The sequence below is a fragment of the Tachyglossus aculeatus genome, chromosome 21, assembly GCF_015852505.1.
Source record: "Tachyglossus aculeatus isolate mTacAcu1 chromosome 21, mTacAcu1.pri, whole genome shotgun sequence".
NCBI classification, from domain to species: Eukaryota; Metazoa; Chordata; class Mammalia; order Monotremata; family Tachyglossidae; genus Tachyglossus; species Tachyglossus aculeatus.
In genome coordinates this window covers 72,284,241-72,298,910 of record NC_052086.1, presented here as the reverse complement: position 1 = coordinate 72,298,910, position 14,670 = coordinate 72,284,241, and the positions used below count along the sequence as shown (strand labels likewise).

General features: G+C 44.9%; 1 protein-coding gene across 1 annotated transcript in view; it reads right to left on the bottom strand.

The window, feature by feature from the left end:
* Positions 1 to 14,670, bottom strand: part of SNX29 (sorting nexin 29) — a 557,276-nt gene that overhangs the window by 39,860 nt on the left and 502,746 nt on the right. The window lies entirely within an intron of this gene.

Below are 14,670 nucleotides of genomic sequence, written 5' to 3'. Positions count from 1 at the left end.
TATGGTGAGCTGAAAGTGGGGAGCGGAAAGTCCTGAGGAAATGTCTTGAGGCGACGTAGCCTCGGACCAGGCTGTGACCTTCCCCTGGAAAACTAGGTATCAGTTGCCTCAGATGGACTAGCGTGCAGCACTGCAGCCAACGAAGGTGTGGTTCTCTCTGAGCAGAAGATTCATAATGATTGTGACAAGGAGGCAAATGCAAAGAAGAGCTCCCAGCCTTGCAAACAAATATGGCAGCACACCAAAGCATAGCTTTCAAGTGGGCACAATGAGGTCAGAACTGTGTGTGGGTCCTCTGCATTGGCCTTCTCAGTCATAAATGCAGCCAGAAATAAAGTTCACCCTCAGTGGATTATTTTTCAAACACAAGGGGCAAATATCAATAGATAAAGAGCTACCTATATATCTAGAGCTTACAGTACTGGACTGTAAGCTCCTTGTGGGCAGGGATAATGTCTACCGACTCTGTTGTACTGTACCCTTCCAAGCCCTTAGTAAAGTGCTCTGCAACTAGTATGTGCTCAATGAATGCCATATACATATATATATATATATATATACGCATATATATATATTTATGTGTGTGTGTATGTGTACTTTATATATATATATATATATATACTTGTCCTTTGTGCTTGAATCAGTATATATGCATAATCACATATGGATGTGTTTACAGGGAGCTATGAATAGATATATACATTTGTCCTTTGTGTTCATAGATAGATGTATCTCCAAATTATGCCTCATAATTCATTATGGAGCATGGCGTAATGAGCTCCCTTGTGTCAAAGAGAATCAGTTGCAGCCAGCTGTCCAATCTCTTTGGGCACGGATGCCATATACACCATGCCGATGAGACAGAGGAAGAGGGCAACCATCTGCTCTCTGAAGTCTCTTTGGATCTACACCAAGTGGGGAGGGAAGAGCTGACCACCTGCTTCTAACCCCCACCCCCAATACCCACACATGTGTACACACACTTCAAGAGGACACGCAGTATCTAGTTCCTCCCTCCAACCTAATCTCTCTAGAAGGAGCCAAAGGGGTAGGGAGTTGGGAGAAGAACTTGTCCATCCCCTGCCACTCCCAACTCACCTCTGACCTTCCACTTCCAGCACGGGAATCATGAAAAAATGCCATGGACTATGCACCACCCCGCTTCTGGCAACAGAAGCCCCTGGAATTGTTGGGAATAGAGGGGGATGACTCAAGGTCTTCCGTGAGTGACCTTGCGATTTGCATGTGGAGCCAGGAGCCTGTTAATTGTGATACGTGTTAAGCACTTACTATGTGCCAGATACTGTACCAAGTGCTCGGATGGATACAAGCAAATCAGGTTGGACACGGTCACTGTCTCACATAGGGCTTACGGTTTTACTCCCAATTTTACAGGTGAGGTAACTGAGGCCCAGAGAAGTGAAGTTACTTGCCCGAGGTCACACAGCAGACAAGTGGCAGAGATGGAATTAGAACCCAGGGATTAGGAGCAGTGTGGCTTAGTGGATAGAGCACAGTCCTGGGAGTCAGAAGGACCTGGATCTAATACCAGCTCTGGCACGTCTGCTGTGTGACCCTGGGCAAGTCATTTAATTCCTCTGGGCCTCTTTTACCTTATCTGTAAAATGAGGATAAGAGTGTGAGCCCTGTGGGGGACAGGGACTTGCCCAACCTGATTAACTTGTATCATCCCCAAAGCTTAGAACCGTGCTTAGCACATAATAATAATAATAATAATAATAATAATAATAATAATAATAATAATAATAATAATAAAATAATAATGGTATTTAAGTTCTTACTACATATTTATTACGCTATTTGTTTATTTACTTATTTTACTTGTACATATCTATTCTATTTATTTTATTTTGTTAATATGTTTGGTTTTGTTCTCTGTCTCCCCCTTCTAGACTGTGAGCCCACTGTTGGGTAGGGACCGTCTCTATATGTTGCCAACTTGTACTTCCCAAGCGCTTAGTACAGTGCTCTGCACACAGTAAGTGCCCAATAAATATGACTGATTGATTGATACACGCCGAGTACTGTTGTAAAAGTTGGGATAAATACAAGGTAATCAGATTTTCCCATGTGGAGCTACAGTCTTAATCCCCATTTTACAGGTGAGGTAACTGAGACACAGAGAAGTTAAGTGGCTTGCCCAAGATCACACAACAGGCAAGTGACGGAACTAGGATTAGAACCCACATCCTCTGATTCCCAGGCCCGTGCTTTTTCTACTGAGCCATGCTGTTTCTCTAGTAAGCACTTAACAAGTACCATAAAAAAAAGGTCCTTCTGACTATCAGGCTTGGGCTCTTTTCCACGAGAAGCAGCATGGCTCAGTGGAAAGAGCCCGGGCTTTGGAGTCAGAGGTCGTGGGTTTGAATCCCAGCTCTGCCAATTGTCAGCTGTGTGACTTTGGGCGAGTTACTTAACTTCTCTGTGCCTTAGTTACCTCATCTGTAAAATGGGGGTGAAGACTGTGAGCCCCCTGTGGGACAACCTGATCACCTTGTAACCTCCCCAGCGCTTAGAATAATGCTTTGCACATAGTACACACTTAAGAAATGCCATCATCATTATTATTATTGGCCAAAAGCCAGTCCTGGGTTGGTCTAGACTAGACATGTAATGTCACCCTCCCACACATTCATACACTGGGGGTTTTATTGGCAATTCCAGCACCTAGAGATAGTTGGTAGGGACAGGGGTAGGAAGCAGCAGAAATCCCACCCTGGCCAGCTCGGTAGGTGGGTAGGGAGGTCCAGGGGTCGGGGGCAACACTGCTACCACACTACCTATGCCATTATGGGCCACTCCAGCCCAGCCAGCTGCCTCCATCAGCCCGATTAGTACAGGGGCCTGGGCTGGAATAGGTTTGGAAAGCCTCAGTGGAACCAGTGGCAGCACTGCTGAGGAGGTCTAGGGAGATTTTTTTTGGTAATAGTATTTATTAAGCATTTACTAAGCGCCAGGCATTATGGTAGATGTAAGGTAATCGGTTAGTCTGTGTCCAACACCGGGCTCCCAGACTCAATCCTCAATTTACAGATGAAGTAATGGAGGCACAGAGAAATGAAGTGATTTGCCCAAGGTCCCACAGCAGATAAATGGCAGAGTGAGGTCCTTCTTACTCCCAGGCCTTTGCTCAATCCACATGCTGCAAGAGGAGATTCTGTACTACCTGGGCCTCCTCAATTACAAGCAGTAGTAATAGCAGTAGCATCGGAGTAGCTTGGGGCTTGGGAAAGTTGCCCTTCTCTCTCCTCACCATTTTCCTCCAACCCGGGTTGGGTTTGCAAGTCTAAAAATGGATCCTTTTTAGTTAATCTAAGTTTGGGGCCGTCTACCAGTATATTAACCTTTTAATTAAAGGCTAGATAGATAATAGAAAAGGCCATATTAGGTCCGCTTAAGGAGACTGACACCGAGCCCGACAGTTCTGCTGAAAAGGAAATCGATGAAACGGGAAGTGTGTGGGGAGGTTGAGGGGGGGTTGACTGGGAAACCAGCCTCCCATTCATTTAAGACAAGATTCACCCAGCATTATCGGGCTTTAAAGCTAGTTGTGTTTCTTTTCCTAGAGGGGACTGGCTCCTAATAGACTTCCGGCTCAGGCTAGTTGGAAAAAAGAACAAAAGCATTGAAGGCAACAGCTTTATTAAGTGGGAAAACAATGTGTGGTCTGCATACTTTCTACATCAGGTACCTGAAATCCAAAGCCTTTCTAGGTCAGTAATAATGGAACTGTATTTATCTGCCGGAATTTATCCACACTCCTACTGTATAAATAGAACACATATAACAAGCTGCAGGAAGGATGCTACTTTTATCCTTGATGAGGGAGGAAGCAAAACTCTATATTCTTACATTTCGGTTCACAATGCTTTGGGGGAGTGTTCACACAGCCTGGGATTGTAAATAAGTAAATGGGGGGAAAGCTTTGTCCTGCAACTTCCTCGCTGGGAATTTTGCCATCATGAGTAAGGCTGATAATAGGTTTGATACTGCAAAAGGCTAATTCTCCAAAGGTCATTTCAGGGACAAATGGCCCACAGGCTCAACCATGGCTGCTGCTGGATCAATCAGCTATTCTCCTGTTACAAGCCAGCTGGCACTCTTCAATCTTCTAATGCCAACCTACTCACTGTACCTCAATCTCATTTATCTCGTCGCCGACCTCTCGCCAACGTCCTATCTCTGTCCTGGAATGCTCTCCCTCTTTATATCCGATGGATAATTACTCCCTCCACTTTCAAAGCCTTATTGAAGGCACATCTTCTCCAGGAGGCTATCCCTGATTTAGCCCTCATTTCTGTTTTGCTCCCTTTATTCACCCTTCCTTCAATCAATCAATCAATCAATCGTATTTATTGAGCGCTTACTGTGTGCAGAGCACTGTACTAAGCGCTTGGGAAGTACAAGTTGGCAACATATAGAGACAGTCCCTACCCAACAGTGGGCTCACAGTCTAGAAGGCCCCACAGCACTTACGTACACATCCGTAATTTATGTATTTATATTAATGTCTGTCTCCCCCGCTAGACAGCTCACTGGGGGGCAAGGAATGCGTCTACCAACTCTGTCGTATTGTCCTCTGCCAAGCACTCCCTACAATGCTCTACACACAATAAGTGCTCAATAAATATGATTGATTGAGTACTTACTATGTTCAGAGCACTGTACGAAGCGCTTGGAACAGTACAATATAGCAGACGCATTCCCTGCCCACAACGAGCTTACAATCTGGATGATCAGGGCAGCTCCTTTCTGGAGGATGAGTATTACGTCCTGTCCTTTGCAGTGCTCTTCTCTGGACCCTTCCCCATCTCCAGGCAGTCAGGAACCTTGACCCCTCTGGATTATCTTTTTCCGAGGGGCCTCGCCCTTTCCTTCTCCACCTCGTTCAACATTTCCCTCTGGATTCCTTTCAGTTCCTACTGGCCTCTTTCTTCTCCTGGATGCCAATTTTTCACCCTGACAGGAGTGACAATAAAGGGGGAAGGAATAATAATAATACTTGTGGTATTTGCTAAGCGTTTACTATGTGCTAAGTGCTGGGGTAGATAAAATCAAATCAGATCAGGCAGAGTAGAAGTGCTTTCAGTTTTCTTTTGTATCGGCTTTGGGGGAAATCCAGCGCGGTGCTGGGGCTGGAAGAAGGGGAAAGATCTTGCCAATAGCATCCCGAGTGATGGCAGAATCCGTGTTGAGGAAGAGCATGTGTCTTCCTGTGCTTACTCCCTCCGCTTTCAGTTCCTAACTCTGGGTGTCACTTCGGTGCAGATGTGGTTTCCTGGAATAACTGTCATCAGGCATGTGACATAGTTTGTATCTGGGATTTTTTAAATCCCTTTTCTCCTTATCCCCCGGAACTTGTTATGGCTAGGGCCGTAGCCAGAGTGGCCTGGGGCCATGGATAATGAGAGAGCACCTAGGCTCCTCAAAGATAATTTACACTGAAAATGAAACTGCTATCCTCTGCTCCTGCTCTGCCCAATAAACAATGAAATAAAAAACCCTATATGCAGAGAGGCAGCAGCAGAAGAGCCTTGTTGGCTGGCATTAGTGAGCAGGGGTGAGGGGGAGACCGGACTCACTTTGTAAGGAGACAGAACACGTGGAATTATGGAGAGGACTCAGGAGAGGAGACACATGCCTAACGAGTGCAGAAATCTTGTCACAGCTCTTCCTGTACTGACTGTTCCTTACCCTTACCCAGTCAGGGGAGCGAGTTCCGAGAAATTACAGAGAGAAGCAGTGTGGTTCAGTGGAAAGAGCACGGCCTTGGGAGTCAGAGGTCGTGGGTTCTAATTCCGTCTCCGCCGCTTGTCAGTTGTGTGACTTTGGGCAAATCACTTCACTTCTCTGTGCCTCAGTTACCTCATCTGCAAAATGGGATGAAGACTGTGAGCCCCACGTGGGACAACCTGATCACCTTGTATCTATCCCAGCGCTTAGAACAGTGCTTGGCACATAGTAAGCGCTTAACAAATATCATCATTTTGATTATTAGAGGGATTTAAAAATTCACGTTCCTTGGATTCCACTGTGCATAACTAGTGCTGAAACATGGAAGGTAATCTACAATCAGTGGAACTGTAACAAATAAAGGAAAGCAGTTGTGTTTTTCCTATCCTTTTTGGGTCTTCAATCTATGGTATTTATTGTGTGATATCTGTGTGCAGAGCACTGTACTAAGGGCTGGGGAAAGTGCAATACATCTCAGAGCTGGTAGACATGTTCCCTGCCCACATTGAGCTTACAGTCTGGAGGAAGACAGACATTAATATAGATACATAATTTATAGATATGTACATAAGCATTGGGTCTGAATTCCTTTATTTTTGTGTGCTTTGAAAGCATGCTTAAATGGTTTTCTTTTATATTTTCTTTAAAAAAGGCATTCTATATGGTAGCTGCTTGAACTTCTCTGTAATTTCCTCTTCATGGTTTTTCAGCTTACCAGTCAAAAAAACAGTTCTAGTAGTTATCACCTCAAGGTATTGCTGAATGAAGTTATCTCTTCCTTGCTTTCAATGTCATTGTTCATGTTAACTCATCTAAAGTCTTAATTCACTCCTGATTGTACTGCCAGTGATAATGTTGACAAGCAAAGCAGAGGTGGTTAGGCCTTTCTTTATGACGTCCCAGCTGAAAAGCCAGCCAAACTCTCTACAATACTGTTCTACTCTTGGTTGTCCTTGCATCTGGAAGTAAGAAATTAGTCCGTGAACTGCAAAGTGAGATGAGGGACAGAGGGTCAGAAAAGGAGTCAGTAAAAGAGATGAAGTGTAGCCAGCAAGGCAGGAGAGAACTTGTGGGTAAAACGAACAGTAAACACTGTTTTCAGGAGGAGGGATGGTCTGCATTGGCAACGTGGCTGCAAGTTCCAGGAGGAGGCCATGTGGGGAACTTGCAGTGCCCTCTCACTGGAGTGAAGGAGGTGGAAACCACATTGTAGGGAATCAGCGAGGGAGATTTTTTGGGTTTTTTTTAATGCTATTTAAGTGCTTACTACAATAAATTAGGGTAATAATAATAATGGTACTTCACAAGTGCCGCTTACTATAATAATAATTCTAGACTGTGAGCATTTTGGGGGTTTTTTAATGGTATTTGTTAAGTGCTTACTACAATAAATTAGGGTAATAATAATAATGGTACTTCACAAATGCCGCTTACTATAATAATTCTAGACTGAGCATTTTGGGTTTTTTATAATGGTATTTGTTAAGTGCTTACTACAATAAATTAGGGTAATAATAATAATGGTACTTCACAAGTGCCGCTTACCATAATAATAATTCTAGACTGTGAGCCCATTGTTGGGTAGGGATTGTCTCTATCTGTTGCCGAACTGTACTTTTCAAGCGCATAGTACAGTGCTCTGCATGAAGTAAGCACTCAATAAATACGATTGAATGAATGAATAAATGAAGGTCGAACATTGGTGGGATAGGTACAAGTTGGTGAGGTTGGACACAGTCCCTCTCCTGCCTGGGAGGGAGTACAGCTATTGAATCCCCATTTTACAGTTGAGAAAACCGAGACCCAGAGAAGTTAAGCGGCTTGCCCAAAGTCACACAGAAAGCAACTGGCGGAGCCAGGATTAGAACCCAGGTCCTTTGACTCCCAGGGCTGTGCTCTTTACACTAGGCCATCCTGCTTCCTCTTGAGAGATGGTTGGAAAGGATGGCAAGAGCGGATGCAGGGATGGGACTGATTTGGGGGATTGAGGAAGGACACTTTGGAGAATTCCAGCTTGACAGTTTCAGATTTGTTAATAAAGTCCTTGGCAAGGTCTTCGGGGGCAAGGGAGGGAGGCACTTTATTGGTAAGGCTTAAGCCTGATGCCTACTGTTGACATGTTAATTTATCTATTGATCCTTCCATACTTTGGCTGAACAGCTCTAATGTTTCATAAATGGCTTGTGTTTGCATTCTCTCTCACTAGGTCATAAATTCTTCGAGGGCAGGGACCATACATCTTCCTCCTTTGTGTTCGCCCAAGGAGTCGGTAAGTTGCTTTCCAAATATTATCATTATTATTATGCCTATCACTGTATTGGTGGGTTTATACTTCTCCAGAAGAGGAGGCTTGGCTTCTAAACTTCTGCTTCTCAGGAGCCCCAGACACGTTTCCCTCATTGTAAATTTGATGATGGACTCTGCATCCTAAAAACAAAGTTAACTGAAGAATGAACCCAGTCATCAAATTCAGATTCCCGTGTTCTCCACCCCTTTAACCCTGAGACCATGAAAGCAGGAAAACTGATCACAGGCACAGGAAGTCCAGATAACTAGTTAAATGAACAGGTGAAAGAGTAATCCCAGTTGAGTCAGAGAGGGGCATGAGAGGTATTTACCTAGTAATTGGACTCTCAGGTAACTGGGGCCAGGGGATAAATAGTACAGCTCTGATGTGCAACTGCCTATCTGTATTACCACTGTGCTTGTGGAAATGTTTGATTTTCAATAATCTGCCTAAATTGTCTGTAAATTCTAACCTACTAGACCTGTCATACTGATAGTGAATATACAAACAGGGAAATACTGAAACAAAGCAGGACACTATAGTCTGAAATTTATCAAATTAATCCTTGCAGACAGACAATTTCGCAAGTTGACATCACCATTATTCAAACCACAATGTTTACTGAGTACCTATTACTTATGGTATCTTTCCTGTATGGGTACATAGGAAACAGCGTGGCTCAGAAGAAAGATCATGGGCTTGGGGGTCGGACCACCTGGGTTCTAATCCCGGCTTTTCTGCTTGTCTGTTGTGTGACCTTGGGCAAATCACTTCACTTCTCTGTGCCTCAGTTAACTCACCTGTAAAATGGGGATTAATGTTGTGAGCTCCATGTAGGACATGGACTGTGTCCATCCCGATTATCTTGTATCCACTTAGATCTTAGTAAATGCCACTAACAAAGAAACCAAAAGACAAAACAGACAAACAAAAAACCAAACCTACTAGAGAAGTAGCATGGCTCAGTGGAAAGAGCCTGGGCTTTGGAGTCAGAGGTCAGGGGTTCCAATCCCGGCTCTGCCAATTGTCAGCTGTGTGACTTTGGGCAAGTCACTTCACTTCTCTGTGCCTCAGTTCCCTCATCTGTAAAATGGGGATTAAGACTGTGAGCCCCACGTGGGACAAACTGATCACCTTGTATCTCCCCAGTGCTTAGAACAGTGCTTTGCACATAGTAAGTGCTTAACAAATACCATCATCATTATTATTATTACTATAAAAAGTTGGAAACCTGGCCTCTGCCTTGCGGAACACGCGTTCAATAGACTATAAAAATATTATTTCTGTTTCCCCTATCTTTTAAAAACAAAGTTACTCAGCTTTTGACCTTGTACTGTAACCTCTTTAGACTAACAGGGCAGATGCTTATTGCCTGAGCATTAAGCTTACTCCCTCAAAAGAGTCTTCCCAGCACACAGGTTTCAATCAATCAATCAAGCCATCAATTAAATCTATTGAGCCTTACTGTGTGCGGAGCACTGTCCTACCTGATCGGGAGAGTACAATATAACAAAGTCGGTAGACACATTCCCTTTCCACACGAGCGTACCGTCTAAAATAATAATAATAATAATGGCATTTATTAAGCTCTTAGTATGTGCAAAGCACTGTTCTAAGTGCTGGGGAGGTTACAAGGTGATCAGGTTCTCCCACGAGGGGCTCACAAGCCTTAATCCCCATTTTACAGATGAAGGAACTGAGGCACAGAGAAGTTAAGTGACTTTCCCAAAGTCACACAGCTGACAAGTGGCGGAGCCGGGATTTGAACCCCTGACCTCTGACTCCAAAGCCCGGGCTCTTTCCACTGAGCCACACTGCTTCTCGGGTGTATATATGGCAGCTTTGCCGACAGCCTCAAATCTCTCAGCCTGCAATCTTTTCCCTTTGCTACGATTTCAATAGGTGATGGTGCTATTTAAGTGCTTAGCAGTGTCAAGCACTGTTCTAAGTGCAGGGGTAGATACAAGCTGATCAGGTTGGACACAGTCCCTGTCCCACATGGGGCTCACAGGCTTAATCCCCATTTTACAGATGAGGTCACTGAGTCCCAGAGAAACGAAGTGGCTTGCCCTAGGTCACACAGCAGACAAATGGTGGAGCTGGGCTTAGAAACCAGGTCCTTTGACTCCCAGGGCCTTGCTCTCTCCTCTGGGCCAGGCTGCTGAGGGGAAGCTAAGGGGAAATTGGGCAGTGAGCAGGTGAAACCCGATATGGGCAGGGATTATCTCTCTTTATTGCTGAATTGTACTTTCCACGTACTTAGTACAGTGCTCTCCATACATTAAGTGCTCAATAAATACAACTGAATTTGCTCCTTACTCCTCAAAGATCTCCAGTGGTTGCCTATCAAACTTCGAATCAAGCAAAAACTCCTCACCCTTGGCTTCAAGGCTGTCCATCACCTCACCCCCTCCTACCTCACCTCCCTTCACCCCTTCTTCAGCCCAGCCCGCACCCTCCTCTCCTCTGCCACTAACCTCCTCACTGTGCCTCATTCTCCCCTGTCCCGCCGTCGACCCCCGGCCCACATCCTTCCCCTGGCCTGGAATGCCCTCCCTCCACATATCCACCAAACTCGCTCACTTCCTCCCTTCAAAGGCCTTCCCAGACAGAGACCCCGCCTTTTTCCTCTCCTCCTCCCCTCCCCATTGCCCCCACCGCCCTACCTTCTTCCCCACCCAACAGCACTTGTATATATTTGTACATATTTATTACTCTATTTTATTTGTACATATTTATTACTCAATGTATTTAATCAATGATGTAGCTATACTTCTATTTATTATGATGACATTGACACCTGTCTACTTGTTTTGTTGTCTGTCTCCCCCTTCTAGACTGTGAGCCCATTGTTGGGTAGGGACCTTCTCTATATGTTGCCGATTTGTACTTACCAAGCGCTTAGTACAGTGCTCTGCACACAGTAAGTGCTCAATAAATACGATTGAATGAATGAATGAAAGAATGAATGGAGGATACTGATGACTTTATTGTCACCGTTATCTTAGGGGAGTGCTAGCCACCTTAGGCAGGGAAACTTTTGAGGGGTAGCTTTTGCCGCTGATGGGTCCGTGGAAAGTAGTAATAACTGTGGGAATTGGTAAGCGCTTACAATGTGCCACACACTTTACTAAGCACAGCATGGGCTTTGGAGTCAGAGGTCAGGGGTTCAAATCCCGGCTCCGCCAATTGTCAGCTGTGTGACTTTGGGCAAGTCACTTAACTTCTCTGTGCCTCGGTTACCTCATCTGTAAAATGGGGACTAAGACCGTGAGCCCCCCGTGGGACAACCTGATCACCTTGTATCCCCCCAAGCGCTTAGAACAGTGCTCTGCACGTAGTAAGCGCTTAACAAATGCCATTATTATTATTATTATTATTGTAACCTCCCCAATGCTTAGAATAGTACTTTGCACATAGTAAGAGCTTAATAAATGCCATTATTATTATTATTATTGTTATCAGACACAATCTCTGTCCCATAAGGGGCTTACAGTCAAAATGGTGAGGGAAGAGGAGATTAGGACTCCCTGAACACATAAAGGCAACTCTTGTTTTCTGAATCCTGATTCACCCCTACCCCAACCTCATTCTGGGGTGAAGTCCTCACTCTCATCCTCTTCCACATAGCCTTGGATTAACCTAAAAAGAATTTCAAAGGCAAATGAAGGAAGTACAGAGAGAGAGTTCTACTCCTTGATCTTTCTAAACATCTCTCTTTATCGACTAACCTCTTGACTTCTGGCCATGGTTCCCAAGATCTTTTAAATTGATTTAGACTGGCCTTGTTTTTTAAGATGGCTTCTTCCATTTTTAAAATAACTATTAATAATTCATCTAGTAAATAAGCTATTTGCTTAGACTTCCCTTCCACTGTGGAATATCTTTAAGGCACAACAATTCCCAAAACAAAGCCTACAACTATAGCCACGGCTTTTATGTTGGTCGGCCAATTTTGCTGGAAAATAATGGTGACTTTCGCTATTTTGATGTGCCATTACAAGGGAAATGGCGATAGAGCGTTTACAATGGGGACGACGACTGAATGGGGGAATCTCAGTTTCCAGTCCAACTGTAGTCAACTGTTGGTGAGAAAGAAACCCTTCGTCTTCCCAGGCACCAGTTCACATTAATGGGACTGTACCAATTGGAGTATATTTTACAGCAACCTCACTGCTACATTAATTCATCACTATTAATATTTTACAACAAGACTGCCTTGCCTAAAATAGATTGGAAATACATTTCTTAAGACAGATGATGCCTATTAGAGACTGTTAAGGCTCAGGTCCCATCCTTGTTAGGAGTGGTGGGTTGAGGGTGTATTTATCATCTGCAACAGAGAAGCCTGATCTCTTGGAGATGATTCTGTTCTAGTGTTGGGGGTTTGGACCCCAAAATACAAAGGCAGGCTATTACAGCATGATGTAGTGAATAGAGAATGGGCCTAGGAGTCAGAAGGACCTGGGTTCTAATCCTGGCTCTGCCACTTGTCTTCTGTGTGACCTTGGACAAGTCACTTCACTGGGCCTCAGTTACCTCACTGGTAAAATGGGGATTAAGAGTGTGATTAGTGGCAAGAGCCCGGGCTTGGGATTCAGAGGACGTGGGTTCTAATTCCGGCTCTGCCACTTGTCTGTTGTGTGACCCTGGACTAGACACTTAACTTCTCTGTGCCTTGGTTACCTCATCTGTAAAATGGGGATTAAGACTGCAAGCCCCAAGTGGGGCAACTTGATTACTTGTATCTACTCCAGCTCTTAGAACAGCGCTTGGCACATAGTAAGTGCTTTACAAATGCCTTAATTATTATAATTGTTATTATTATCATCCCCATGTGGGATAGGGACTGTGTCCAACCTGATTAACTTGTATCTACCCCAGCGCTTAGAGCAGTGCTTGGCATATAATAAGCGTTTAGCAAGTAACATAATAATAATAATTATTATTCTCTGATGAGCGTAGGCATAACCCTGGAGTCAGACAATGAAACAAGACTGTCAAGCTCTTGGGAGTTGAGAGCTCACCAGCCTATTGGGTGATCTCCCTGCGGGCATCTGAGTAAACCCAGACAGGAATCCATCAACCAACCCAAGCTATTTGCTGAATGCATACTGCAGAGCACTGTACTAAGCACTTGGGAGAATACAGTACAAAAGAATTGGTAGAACATTCCCTGCCCATAAGGAGCTTATAAGAGAAGCAGCGTGGATGGGCTTTGGAGTCCAAAGGACGTGGGTTCAAATGCCATCTCCGCCAATTGTCAGCTGTGTGACTTTGGACAAGTCACTCAACTTCTCTGTGCCTCAGTTACCTCATCTGTAAAATGGGGATTAAGACTGTGAGCTCCCCCCCCCACCCCGCCTTCCGGCCGTGGGACAGCCTGATCACCTTGTAACCTCCCCAGCACTTAGAACAGTGCACATAGTAAGCGCTTAATAAATGCCATTATTATTATTATTATAGCCTGGAGAAAGAAGCATGGAGTTTCATTCGTTCATTCAATCATTTATTGAGTGCTTACTGTGTGCAGATCACTGTACTAAGTGCTTGGGAGAGAGTATAAAATTACAATAAACAGACACAATCCCTGCCCACAGTGAGCTTACAGTCTAGAGCCCTACTCTAGGTGAGAAAACTATGTTGTGCACCTGGTGCTCTGCACACAGTAAGCGCTCAATAAATACGATTGATTGATTGATTGGTAGAGGAATCCTTCCCTGAGCAACAGGGGACCATCTTCCCCAGCTGAGCCGTCCTAACTTCTCACCTTACCAACCTTTCTCCCTCAGTTCCTTGGGTCAATCAATCAATCAATCAATCAATCGTATTTATTGAGCGCTTACTATGTGCAGAGCACTGTACTAAGCGCTTGGGAAGTACAAATTGGCATCACATAGAGACAGTCCCTACCCAACAGTGGGCTCACAGTCTAAAAGGGGGAGACAGAGAACAGAACCAAACATACCAACAAAATAAAATAAGTAGGATAGAAATGTACAAGTAAAATAAATAAATAGAGTAATAAATATGTACAACCATATATACATATATACAGGTGCTGAGGGGAAGGGAAGGAGGTAAGACGGGGGGATGGAGAGGGGGACGAGGGGGAGAGGAAAGAAGGGGCTCAGTCTGGGAAGGCCTCCTGGAGGAGGTGAGCTCTCAGCAGGGCCTTGAAGGGAGGAAGAGAGCTAGCTTGGCGGATGGGCAGAGGGAGGGCATTCCAGGCCCGGGGGAGGACGTGGGCCGGGGGTCGATGGCGGGACAGGCGAGAGCGAGGTACAGTGAGGAGATTAGCGGTGGAGGAGCGGAGGGTGCGGGCTGGGCAGTAGAAGGAGAGAAGGGAGGTGAGGTAGGAGGGGGCGAGGTGATGGACAGCCTTGAAGCCCAGGGTGAGGAGTTTCTGCCTGATGTGCAGATTGATCGGTAGCCATTGGAGGTTTTTGAGGAGGGGAGTAATATGTCCAGAGCGTTTCTGGGCAAAGATAATCCGGGCAGCAGCATGAAGTATGGATTGAAGTGGAGAGAGACACGAGGATGGGAGATCAGAGAGAAGGCTAGTGCAGTAGTCCAGACGGGATAGGATGAGAGCTTGAATTAGCAGGGTAGCGGTTTGGATGGAGAGG